The sequence below is a fragment of the Hypomesus transpacificus genome, unplaced genomic scaffold (assembly GCF_021917145.1).
Source record: "Hypomesus transpacificus isolate Combined female unplaced genomic scaffold, fHypTra1 scaffold_30, whole genome shotgun sequence".
NCBI lineage: Eukaryota > Metazoa > Chordata > Actinopteri > Osmeriformes > Osmeridae > Hypomesus > Hypomesus transpacificus.
The window spans coordinates 757,121-769,184 of NW_025813826.1; the positions used below are offsets into that span (position 1 = coordinate 757,121).

General features: G+C 47.5%; 12 non-coding genes and 1 pseudogene across 12 annotated transcripts; 1 reads left to right on the plus strand and 12 right to left on the minus strand.

Moving 5' to 3' along the window:
* Window positions 1-12,064, plus strand: part of LOC124463561 — a 51,685-nt pseudogene that overhangs the window by 28,860 nt on the left and 10,761 nt on the right.
* LOC124463718 lies at window positions 442-632 on the minus strand. The gene has a single exon (XR_006955630.1). It is a non-coding gene; the product is annotated as a U2 spliceosomal RNA (small nuclear RNA).
* LOC124463682 lies at window positions 1,121-1,311 on the minus strand. Its single transcript, XR_006955597.1, has one exon. It is a non-coding gene; the product is annotated as a U2 spliceosomal RNA (small nuclear RNA).
* Window positions 1,900-2,090, minus strand: LOC124463684. The gene has a single exon (XR_006955598.1). It is a non-coding gene; the product is annotated as a U2 spliceosomal RNA (small nuclear RNA).
* LOC124463685 lies at window positions 2,560-2,750 on the minus strand. Its single transcript, XR_006955599.1, has one exon. It is a non-coding gene; the product is annotated as a U2 spliceosomal RNA (small nuclear RNA).
* Window positions 3,298-3,488, minus strand: LOC124463686. The gene has a single exon (XR_006955600.1). It is a non-coding gene; the product is annotated as a U2 spliceosomal RNA (small nuclear RNA).
* On the minus strand, window positions 4,090-4,280 carry LOC124463687. Its single transcript, XR_006955601.1, has one exon. It is a non-coding gene; the product is annotated as a U2 spliceosomal RNA (small nuclear RNA).
* On the minus strand, window positions 5,034-5,224 carry LOC124463688. Its single transcript, XR_006955602.1, has one exon. It is a non-coding gene; the product is annotated as a U2 spliceosomal RNA (small nuclear RNA).
* LOC124463713 lies at window positions 5,709-5,898 on the minus strand. Its single transcript, XR_006955626.1, has one exon. It is a non-coding gene; the product is annotated as a U2 spliceosomal RNA (small nuclear RNA).
* On the minus strand, window positions 6,656-6,846 carry LOC124463689. The gene has a single exon (XR_006955603.1). It is a non-coding gene; the product is annotated as a U2 spliceosomal RNA (small nuclear RNA).
* LOC124463690 lies at window positions 7,573-7,763 on the minus strand. Its single transcript, XR_006955604.1, has one exon. It is a non-coding gene; the product is annotated as a U2 spliceosomal RNA (small nuclear RNA).
* On the minus strand, window positions 8,495-8,685 carry LOC124463691. Its single transcript, XR_006955605.1, has one exon. It is a non-coding gene; the product is annotated as a U2 spliceosomal RNA (small nuclear RNA).
* Window positions 8,927-9,121, minus strand: LOC124463716. Its single transcript, XR_006955628.1, has one exon. It is a non-coding gene; the product is annotated as a U2 spliceosomal RNA (small nuclear RNA).

Here is a 12,064-nt window from a genome sequence, read left to right on the forward strand (position 1 = left end):
CGCCCGGGCCCTCCGTGCGCCAGCCGGGCCGCTCGGTCACCTCTCTGCACTCACTCACTCACTCACTCACTCACTCACTCACTCACTCACTCACTCACTCCCCTTTGAAGTCACTCACCTCACCTCCGTTTTTTTTTTTTTTTTTTTTTTTTTTTTTTATCTAAAAGGGCGGGAAAACGCCACCGGCCGACAGGCCTCCGCGCGCCAAAACCCTTTATTTTTTTTTTCTTTTTTACCCTAACCTTTTTTACCCTAACCCTTTCTAACCCTAACCTAACCCTTTCTAACCTAACCCTTTCTAACCTAACCCTTTCTAACCTAACCCTTTCTAACCTAACCCTTTCTAACCTAACCCTTTCAAGCCCTAACCCAAACGCCACTCCCTCCCTCCCTCCCTCCCTCCCTCCCTCCGTCCCTCGTTTTCCCCTTTGACACGCTTAGAAAGAGTGCACCCTTCCCGGAGGCGCTGCAATACCGGGGCGATGCGCGGAGCGGACGGAGCGAGCCCCTGTTCCGACTCCCTGTTGCAAAAATCCGTTTAATATGTTGTCCTCGCATGGAGGACGTATCAGATATTAAACTGATAAGAACAGATACTACACTTGATCAGAGCCAAAAGGCCGAGAAGCGATGACCGCACTATTGGACGCCCCGCGCGCCCGGGCCCTCCGTGCGCCAGCCGGGCCGCTCGGTCACCTCTCTGCACTCACTTACTCACTCACTCACTCACTCACTCACTCACTCACTCACTCACTCACTCACTCACTCCCCTTTGAAGTCACTCACCTCACCTCCGTTTTTTTTTTTTTTTTTTTTTTTTTTTTTTTTTTTTTTTTTATCTAAAAGGGCGGGAAAACGCCACCGGCCGACAGGCCTCCGCGCGCCAAAACCCTTTATTTTTTTTTTCTTTTTTACCCTAACCTTTTTTACCCTAACCCTTTCTAACCCTAACCTAACCCTTTCTAACCTAACCCTTTCTAACCTAACCCTTTCTAACCTAACCCTTTCTAACCTAACCCTTTCTAACCTAACCCTTTCAAGCCCTAACCCAAACGCCACTCCCTCCCTCCCTCCCTCCCTCCCTCCCTCCGTCCCTCGTTTTCCCCTTTGACACGCTTAGAAAGAGTGCACCCTTCCCGGAGGCGCTGCAATACCGGGGCGATGCGCGGAGCGGACGGAGCGAGCCCCTGTTCCGACTCCCTGTTGCAAAAATCCGTTTAATATGTTGTCCTCGCATGGAGGACGTATCAGATATTAAACTGATAAGAACAGATACTACACTTGATCAGAGCCAAAAGGCCGAGAAGCGATGACCGCACTATTGGACGCCCCGCGCGCCCGGGCCCTCCGTGCGCCAGCCGGGCCGCTCGGTCACCTCTCTGCACTCACTCACTCACTCACTCACTCACTCACTCACTCACTCACTCACTCACTCACTCCCCTTTGAAGTCACTCACCTCACCTCCGTTTTTTTTTTTTTTTTTTTTTTTTTTTTTTTTATCTAAAAGGGCGGGAAAACGCCACCGGCCGACAGGCCTCCGCGCGCCAAAACCCTTTATTTTTTTTTTATTTTTTACCCTAACCTTTTTTACCCTAACCCTTTCTAACCCTAACCTAACCCTTTCTAACCTAACCCTTTCTAACCTAACCCTTTCTAACCCTAACCTAACCCTTTCTAACCTAACCCTTTCTAACCTAACCCTTTCTAACCTAACCCTTTCTAACCCTAACCTAACCCTTTCTAACCTAACCCTTTCTAACCTAACCCTTTCTAACCTAACCCTTTCTAACCTAACCCTTTCTAACCTAACCCTTTCAAGCCCTAACCCAAACGCCACTCCCTCCCTCCCTCCCTCCCTCCCTCCCTCCGTCCCTCGTTTTCCCCTTTGACACGCTTAGAAAGAGTGCACCCTTCCCGGAGGCGCTGCAATACCGGGGCGATGCGCGGAGCGGACGGAGCGAGCCCCTGTTCCGACTCCCTGTTGCAAAAATCCGTTTAATATGTTGTCCTCGCATGGAGGACGTATCAGATATTAAACTGATAAGAACAGATACTACACTTGATCAGAGCCAAAAGGCCGAGAAGCGATGACCGCACTATTGGACGCCCCGCGCGCCCGGGCCCTCCGTGCGCCAGCCGGGCCGCTCGGTCACCTCTCTGCACTCACTCACTCACTCACTCACTCACTCACTCACTCACTCACTCACTCACTCACTCCCCTTTGAAGTCACTCACCTCACCTCCGTTTTTTTTTTTTTTTTTTTTTTTTTTTTTTATCTAAAAGGGCGGGAAAACGCCACCGGCCGACAGGCCTCCGCGCGCCAAAACCCTTTATTTTTTTTTTCTTTTTTACCCTAACCTTTTTTACCCTAACCCTTTCTAACCCTAACCTAACCCTTTCTAACCTAACCCTTTCTAACCTAACCCTTTCTAACCTAACCCTTTCTAACCTAACCCTTTCTAACCTAACCCTTTCAAGCCCTAACCCAAACGCCACTCCCTCCCTCCCTCCCTCCCTCCCTCCCTCCGTCCCTCGTTTTCCCCTTTGACACGCTTAGAAAGAGTGCACCCTTCCCGGAGGCGCTGCAATACCGGGGCGATGCGCGGAGCGGACGGAGCGAGCCCCTGTTCCGACTCCCTGTTGCAAAAATCCGTTTAATATGTTGTCCTCGCATGGAGGACGTATCAGATATTAAACTGATAAGAACAGATACTACACTTGATCAGAGCCAAAAGGCCGAGAAGCGATGACCGCACTATTGGACGCCCCGCGCGCCCGGGCCCTCCGTGCGCCAGCCGGGCCGCTCGGTCACCTCTCTGCACTCACTTACTCACTCACTCACTCACTCACTCACTCACTCACTCACTCACTCACTCACTCACTCCCCTTTGAAGTCACTCACCTCACCTCCGTTTTTTTTTTTTTTTTTTTTTTTTTTTTTTTTTTTTTTTTATCTAAAAGGGCGGGAAAACGCCACCGGCCGACAGGCCTCCGCGCGCCAAAACCCTTTATTTTTTTTTTCTTTTTTACCCTAACCTTTTTTACCCTAACCCTTTCTAACCCTAACCTAACCCTTTCTAACCTAACCCTTTCTAACCTAACCCTTTCTAACCTAACCCTTTCTAACCTAACCCTTTCTAACCTAACCCTTTCTAACCTAACCCTTTCTAACCTAACCCTTTCTAACCTAACCCTTTCTAACCTAACCCTTTCAAGCCCTAACCCAAACGCCACTCCCTCCCTCCCTCCCTCCCTCCCTCCCTCCGTCCCTCGTTTTCCCCTTTGACACGCTTAGAAAGAGTGCACCCTTCCCGGAGGCGCTGCAATACCGGGGCGATGCGCGGAGCGGACGGAGCGAGCCCCTGTTCCGACTCCCTGTTGCAAAAATCCGTTTAATATGTTGTCCTCGCATGGAGGACGTATCAGATATTAAACTGATAAGAACAGATACTACACTTGATCAGAGCCAAAAGGCCGAGAAGCGATGACCGCACTATTGGACGCCCCGCGCGCCCGGGCCCTCCGTGCGCCAGCCGGGCCGCTCGGTCACCTCTCTGCACTCACTCACTCACTCACTCACTCACTCACTCACTCACTCACTCACTCACTCACTCCCCTTTGAAGTCACTCACCTCACCTCCGTTTTTTTTTTTTTTTTTTTTTTTTTTTTTTTTTTTTTTTTTTTTTATCTAAAAGGGCGGGAAAACGCCACCGGCCGACAGGCCTCCGCGCGCCAAAACCCTTTATTTTTTTTTTATTTTTTACCCTAACCTTTTTTACCCTAACCCTTTCTAACCCTAACCTAACCCTTTCTAACCTAACCCTTTCTAACCTAACCCTTTCTAACCCTAACCTAACCCTTTCTAACCTAACCCTTTCTAACCTAACCCTTTCTAACCTAACCCTTTCTAACCCTAACCTAACCCTTTCTAACCTAACCCTTTCTAACCTAACCCTTTCTAACCTAACCCTTTCTAACCTAACCCTTTCTAACCTAACCCTTTCAAGCCCTAACCCAAACGCCACTCCCTCCCTCCCTCCCTCCCTCCCTCCCTCCGTCCCTCGTTTTCCCCTTTGACACGCTTAGAAAGAGTGCACCCTTCCCGGAGGCGCTGCAATACCGGGGCGATGCGCGGAGCGGACGGAGCGAGCCCCTGTTCCGACTCCCTGTTGCAAAAATCCGTTTAATATGTTGTCCTCGCATGGAGGACGTATCAGATATTAAACTGATAAGAACAGATACTACACTTGATCAGAGCCAAAAGGCCGAGAAGCGATGACCGCACTATTGGACGCCCCGCGCGCCCGGGCCCTCCGTGCGCCAGCCGGGCCGCTCGGTCACCTCTCTGCACTCACTCACTCACTCACTCACTCACTCACTCACTCACTCACTCACTCACTCACTCACTCCCCTTTGAAGTCACTCACCTCACCTCCGTTTTTTTTTTTTTTTTTTTTTTTTTTTTTTTTTTTTTTTTTTTTTTATCTAAAAGGGCGGGAAAACGCCACCGGCCGACAGGCCTCCGCGCGCCAAAACCCTTTATTTTTTTTTTCTTTTTTACCCTAACCTTTTTTACCCTAACCCTTTCTAACCCTAACCTAACCCTTTCTAACCTAACCCTTTCTAACCTAACCCTTTCTAACCCTAACCTAACCCTTTCTAACCTAACCCTTTCTAACCTAACCCTTTCTAACCTAACCCTTTCTAACCTAACCCTTTCTAACCCTAACCTAACCCTTTCTAACCTAACCCTTTCTAACCTAACCCTTTCTAACCTAACCCTTTCTAACCCTAACCTAACCCTTTCTAACCTAACCCTTTCTAACCTAACCCTTTCTAACCTAACCCTTTCTAACCCTAACCTAACCCTTTCTAACCTAACCCTTTCTAACCTAACCCTTTCTAACCTAACCCTTTCTAACCTAACCCTTTCTAACCTAACCCTTTCAAGCCCTAACCCAAACGCCACTCCCTCCCTCCCTCCCTCCCTCCCTCCCTCCGTCCCTCGTTTTCCCCTTTGACACGCTTAGAAAGAGTGCACCCTTCCCGGAGGCGCTGCAATACCGGGGCGATGCGCGGAGCGGACGGAGCGAGCCCCTGTTCCGACTCCCTGTTGCAAAAATCCGTTTAATATGTTGTCCTCGCATGGAGGACGTATCAGATATTAAACTGATAAGAACAGATACTACACTTGATCAGAGCCAAAAGGCCGAGAAGCGATGACCGCACTATTGGACGCCCCGCGCGCCCGGGCCCTCCGTGCGCCAGCCGGGCCGCTCGGTCACCTCTCTGCACTCACTCACTCACTCACTCACTCACTCACTCACTCACTCACTCACTCACTCACTCCCCTTTGAAGTCACTCACCTCACCTCCGTTTTTTTTTTTTTTTTTTTTTTTTTTTTTTTTTTTTTTTTTTTTTATCTAAAAGGGCGGGAAAACGCCACCGGCCGACAGGCCTCCGCGCGCCAAAACCCTTTATTTTTTTTTTCTTTTTTACCCTAACCTTTTTTACCCTAACCCTTTCTAACCCTAACCTAACCCTTTCTAACCTAACCCTTTCTAACCTAACCCTTTCTAACCTAACCCTTTCTAACCTAACCCTTTCTAACCTAACCCTTTCAAGCCCTAACCCAAACGCCACTCCCTCCCTCCCTCCCTCCCTCCCTCCCTCCGTCCCTCGTTTTCCCCTTTGACACGCTTAGAAAGAGTGCACCCTTCCCGGAGGCGCTGCAATACCGGGGCGATGCGCGGAGCGGACGGAGCGAGCCCCTGTTCCGACTCCCTGTTGCAAAAATCCGTTTAATATGTTGTCCTCGCATGGAGGACGTATCAGATATTAAACTGATAAGAACAGATACTACACTTGATCAGAGCCAAAAGGCCGAAAGGGGTGACCGCACTATTGGACGCCCCGCGCGCCCGGGCCCTCCGTGCGCCAGCCGGGCCGCTCGGTCACCTCTCTGCACTCACTCACTCACTCACTCACTCACTCACTCACTCACTCACTCACTCACTCACTCACTCACTCCCCTTTGAAGTCACTCACCTCACCTCCGTTTTTTTTTTTTTTTTTTTTTTTTTTTTTTTTTTTTTTTTTTTTTTATCTAAAAGGGCGGGAAAACGCCACCGGCCGACAGGCCTCCGCGCGCCAAAACCCTTTATTTTTTTTTTCTTTTTTACCCTAACCTTTTTTACCCTAACCCTTTCTAACCCTAACCTAACCCTTTCTAACCTAACCCTTTCTAACCTAACCCTTTCTAACCCTAACCTAACCCTTTCTAACCTAACCCTTTCTAACCTAACCCTTTCTAACCTAACCCTTTCTAACCTAACCCTTTCTAACCCTAACCTAACCCTTTCTAACCTAACCCTTTCTAACCTAACCCTTTCTAACCTAACCCTTTCTAACCCTAACCTAACCCTTTCTAACCTAACCCTTTCTAACCTAACCCTTTCTAACCTAACCCTTTCTAACCCTAACCTAACCCTTTCTAACCTAACCCTTTCTAACCTAACCCTTTCTAACCTAACCCTTTCTAACCTAACCCTTTCTAACCTAACCCTTTCAAGCCCTAACCCAAACGCCACTCCCTCCCTCCCTCCCTCCCTCCCTCCCTCCGTCCCTCGTTTTCCCCTTTGACACGCTTAGAAAGAGTGCACCCTTCCCGGAGGCGCTGCAATACCGGGGCGATGCGCGGAGCGGACGGAGCGAGCCCCTGTTCCGACTCCCTGTTGCAAAAATCCGTTTAATATGTTGTCCTCGCATGGAGGACGTATCAGATATTAAACTGATAAGAACAGATACTACACTTGATCAGAGCCAAAAGGCCGAGAAGCGATGACCGCACTATTGGACGCCCCGCGCGCCCGGGCCCTCCGTGCGCCAGCCGGGCCGCTCGGTCACCTCTCTGCACTCACTTACTCACTCACTCACTCACTCACTCACTCACTCACTCACTCACTCACTCACTCACTCCCCTTTGAAGTCACTCACCTCACCTCCGTTTTTTTTTTTTTTTTTTTTTTTTTTTTTTTTTTTTTTTTTTTTTATCTAAAAGGGCGGGAAAACGCCACCGGCCGACAGGCCTCCGCGCGCCAAAACCCTTTATTTTTTTTTTATTTTTTACCCTAACCTTTTTTACCCTAACCCTTTCTAACCCTAACCTAACCCTTTCTAACCTAACCCTTTCTAACCTAACCCTTTCTAACCCTAACCTAACCCTTTCTAACCTAACCCTTTCTAACCTAACCCTTTCTAACCTAACCCTTTCTAACCCTAACCTAACCCTTTCTAACCTAACCCTTTCTAACCTAACCCTTTCTAACCCTAACCTAACCCTTTCTAACCTAACCCTTTCTAACCTAACCCTTTCTAACCTAACCCTTTCTAACCCTAACCTAACCCTTTCTAACCTAACCCTTTCTAACCTAACCCTTTCTAACCTAACCCTTTCTAACCTAACCCTTTCTAACCTAACCCTTTCAAGCCCTAACCCAAACGCCACTCCCTCCCTCCCTCCCTCCCTCCCTCCCTCCGTCCCTCGTTTTCCCCTTTGACACGCTTAGAAAGAGTGCACCCTTCCCGGAGGCGCTGCAATACCGGGGCGATGCGCGGAGCGGACGGAGCGAGCCCCTGTTCCGACTCCCTGTTGCAAAAATCCGTTTAATATGTTGTCCTCGCATGGAGGACGTATCAGATATTAAACTGATAAGAACAGATACTACACTTGATCAGAGCCAAAAGGCCGAGAAGCGATGACCGCACTATTGGACGCCCCGCGCGCCCGGGCCCTCCGTGCGCCAGCCGGGCCGCTCGGTCACCTCTCTGCACTCACTTACTCACTCACTCACTCACTCACTCACTCACTCACTCACTCACTCACTCACTCCCCTTTGAAGTCACTCACCTCACCTCCGTTTTTTTTTTTTTTTTTTTTTTTTTTTTTTTTTTTTTTTATCTAAAAGGGCGGGAAAACGCCACCGGCCGACAGGCCTCCGCGCGCCAAAACCCTTTATTTTTTTTTTCTTTTTTACCCTAACCTTTTTTACCCTAACCCTTTCTAACCCTAACCTAACCCTTTCTAACCTAACCCTTTCTAACCTAACCCTTTCTAACCCTAACCTAACCCTTTCTAACCTAACCCTTTCTAACCTAACCCTTTCTAACCTAACCCTTTCTAACCTAACCCTTTCTAACCCTAACCTAACCCTTTCTAACCTAACCCTTTCTAACCTAACCCTTTCTAACCTAACCCTTTCTAACCCTAACCTAACCCTTTCTAACCTAACCCTTTCTAACCTAACCCTTTCTAACCTAACCCTTTCTAACCCTAACCTAACCCTTTCTAACCTAACCCTTTCTAACCTAACCCTTTCTAACCTAACCCTTTCTAACCTAACCCTTTCAAGCCCTAACCCAAACGCCACTCCCTCCCTCCCTCCCTCCCTCCCTCCCTCCGTCCCTCGTTTTCCCCTTTGACACGCTTAGAAAGAGTGCACCCTTCCCGGAGGCGCTGCAATACCGGGGCGATGCGCGGAGCGGACGGAGCGAGCCCCTGTTCCGACTCCCTGTTGCAAAAATCCGTTTAATATGTTGTCCTCGCATGGAGGACGTATCAGATATTAAACTGATAAGAACAGATACTACACTTGATCAGAGCCAAAAGGCCGAGAAGCGATGACCGCACTATTGGACGCCCCGCGCGCCCGGGCCCTCCGTGCGCCAGCCGGGCCGCTCGGTCACCTCTCTGCACTCACTTACTCACTCACTCACTCACTCACTCACTCACTCACTCACTCACTCACTCCCCTTTGAAGTCACTCACCTCACCTCCGTTTTTTTTTTTTTTTAAGCCCTAACCCAAACGCCCTTCCCTCCCTCCCTCCCTCCGTCCCTCGTTTTTCCCTTTGACACGCTTAGAAAGAGTGCACCCTTCCCGGAGGCGCTGCAATACCGGGGCGATGCGCGGAGCGGACGGAGCGAGCCCCTGTTCCGACTCCCTGTTGCAAAAATCCGTTTAATATGTTGTCCTCGCATGGAGGACGTATCAGATATTAAACTGATAAGAACAGATACTACACTTGATCAGTCCAGAACCCGGGGCCCTGAAGTCTCGACTTTTACGATACTCAAACGATGCAATGTTAATATACTTCTCTGATCTAAGGAGTCTGGCTAGTTGTCGTGACCTCTCAGGTGGGCTTTGGCTGTGATGGAAAGCTGGAGAGATGGTTGTTCTGCTAGGTTCCCCTGTCTGCACAGGAATTGCAGCTACTTTGCAGTGGTCGTTAAAACCCGTTAAGGAGTAGCTTCACGCATATGTGATCATTCGAAAGCGGGCCCCACAGAGTACCGTCACACATGAGTGATTCTGAACATTCCAACGACTATTTTCCGATAGACAAAATTAGATGACAAACGCTATAGTATGGCTTCAAAATGTACAATTAGGAGGCGAACAAATAACACTAGCAGGTAGTAGCATTGTAACAAGTATTATGCTAGGTTGCTAGGTAACGGAAGCTAACTAAAGCTAGCTAGCTTCCGTTTTGTAAAAGTAACTCACTTTGGTGGAAGCGTTGGTAATATTTAGAACTCACTCCTTAAAATGTTTTTAAGAAGCCTAATGACGAATTATGGTCAGAATTATGTTGGCCCATGCTACATATCTCCCAGAATATTTCTATTAGCCGCTGCTTAACCCCAAACACAGCTCTGGAACTGGCTAGTATTCTACCCGCTGCACTAGAAGCACTTGACATCCCAAATAAATCATTAAATACTAAAACAAGGGATCTGAATTTGGTTCTTCAGCAATTCCTAGATTCGGTTGCCCCACTCGAACCAAGGAAAAGAAAAGACAAGAAACTGGCTCCATGGTATTCAGAGGAAACCCGCACTCTCAAGAGGTCCACTAGAAAATTAGAGCATAACAGTGCGTTCACACTGCAGCGACGCGAATCGCTTGCCATCGCTTGCCTTCCCACAGTTCACCACGCTCGGGGGCGTTTCAAACAGATACATGTAGAATGTAGTTCTCTAAAGTCACTATTGTAGTTGTCATGGCCAAGTGTGCAGACTTGGGTTTACGTAGTTGCAACATCGATCAAATACAACTTGTATACAACATACAAAACTGTTTAATAGACATACACGTTGACATGTGTAAAAAACGTTTTACTATATTCCTCAGTCTCTGCTAATCTGTCGATACGATAGGGAGTTCCAGCCGGGCTAGCTAGCTAGTTACCACAGAACGAAGTTACGTAATGTGACTAAACTGAATTTGAAAGTACAAGCACCCACAACTTCGGCAAACCTTGCGCCATGCATTGTTTTTTTTAAAATTAATATCTCTGTACAAATACAGCTATGTATCTTACAGGACTGGGTAAGCAGCCACACAAACGATTAGTTTCTCCTCCACCTTGAAACCTAGAAAGCTAGAAATGTTTGCCATGGTTGTTACGTTACGAGAAACAAGAAAACACTCCAATTGGCCATCGCTAGCGAAAATCGCTCCTCATTTGCATAAAGTTGAGAAAATCTCAACTCTGTCGCGTCGCTACCCAAAATGCACCATGCAAGCGATTCGCCTGGCTCCATAGAAAATGAATGGAAAACATGTTGTCGCTTGCATCGCGTCGCTGCAGTGTGAACGCACTGTAAGTGGCGTACCACTAAATTGGAGGTTTTCCGCCTGGCCTGGAAGGACAGCCAAATAGAGTACAAGCAAGTCCTCATCAGGTCCAGATCAGAACATTTCTCTAAGTTGATTAGTAAGAACAAACACAACACTAAGTTCTTATTTGATACTGTTGCAAAACTGACTAAGAAAAGTAGAATCTGTGTTAGTTCAGATCTCTCTCCCAATGATTTCTTAGATTTCTTTGACCAAAAAATCTATGCAATAAGGGACAAACTACAGACTAGTCCTGGAGGAGTGGCCATCACCACTGATTTTCCCTCTGTACCCAGCATGCTGCATGTTGAGGCTCTCACTCACTTTAACCCTATTTCTATGGAAGCGTTCATCAAGCTGATAGATTCCTCGAAACCCACTAGCTGCCTTCTCGATCCCCTCCCTGCCAAACTTTGTAGGGAGCTTCTCCCTATTATTGGACCACCCATGCTTAGTATTATTAATGAATCTATTGTAACTGGACAAGTCCCTGACGATTTCAAACAAGCTATTATTAAGCCCCTTCTTAAAAAACCAAACCTGGATCCAGGTTGTCTTAGCAATTACAGGCCAATTTCAAATTTGCCATTTCTCTCCAAAATCTTAGAAAAAGCTGTGGCAAAACAGCTTACTGAGCACCTCTCCTCAAATCAGATCTATGAACCTCTCCAGTCTGGATTTCGTCTTCACCACAGCACTGAAACTGCATTAGCCAAGGTAGTCAATGATCTATTATTAGCCTCTGACGCGGGCTTCAGCTCTGTCCTGGTTCTTCTAGACCTAAGTGCAGCTTTTGACACTGTGGATCATGAGATTCTCCTGGAACGTATGGAGAACTATGTTGGGATTTCTGGTACTTCACTTCAGTGGTTTAGATCGTATCTATCTGATAGATCACAATATGTCCACTATGATGGTTGCTCATCCAGGAGCTCCACTGTAAAATACGGAGTACCACAGGGTTCAGTTCTAGGCCCTCTGTTATTTTCACTCTATATGTTGCCTTTAGGAAACATAATAAGAAGTTTGGGGGTACATTTTCACTGTTATGCAGATGATACTCAGCTATACATGTCTATAAAGCCTGGAGAATTTCCACATGCTATGGAAAAATGTGTTTCCGGATGACAGCAAATTTCCTTCTTCTTAATTCGGATAAAACCACGGTTCAAATTTTTGGCCCAAAAAAGCACAGAAATAATTAATCCAATCTGACATTAGACTTAGACGGCGTCAATGTATCTCAAAGCCAGCTGGTAAAAAATCTAGGAGTCACATTGGACCCAGACCTTTCGTTTGAGTACCATATTAAGCAAATCACCAGAACCGCATTTTTCCATCTACGTAATATTGCCAAAATACGAAAATTCCTCTCG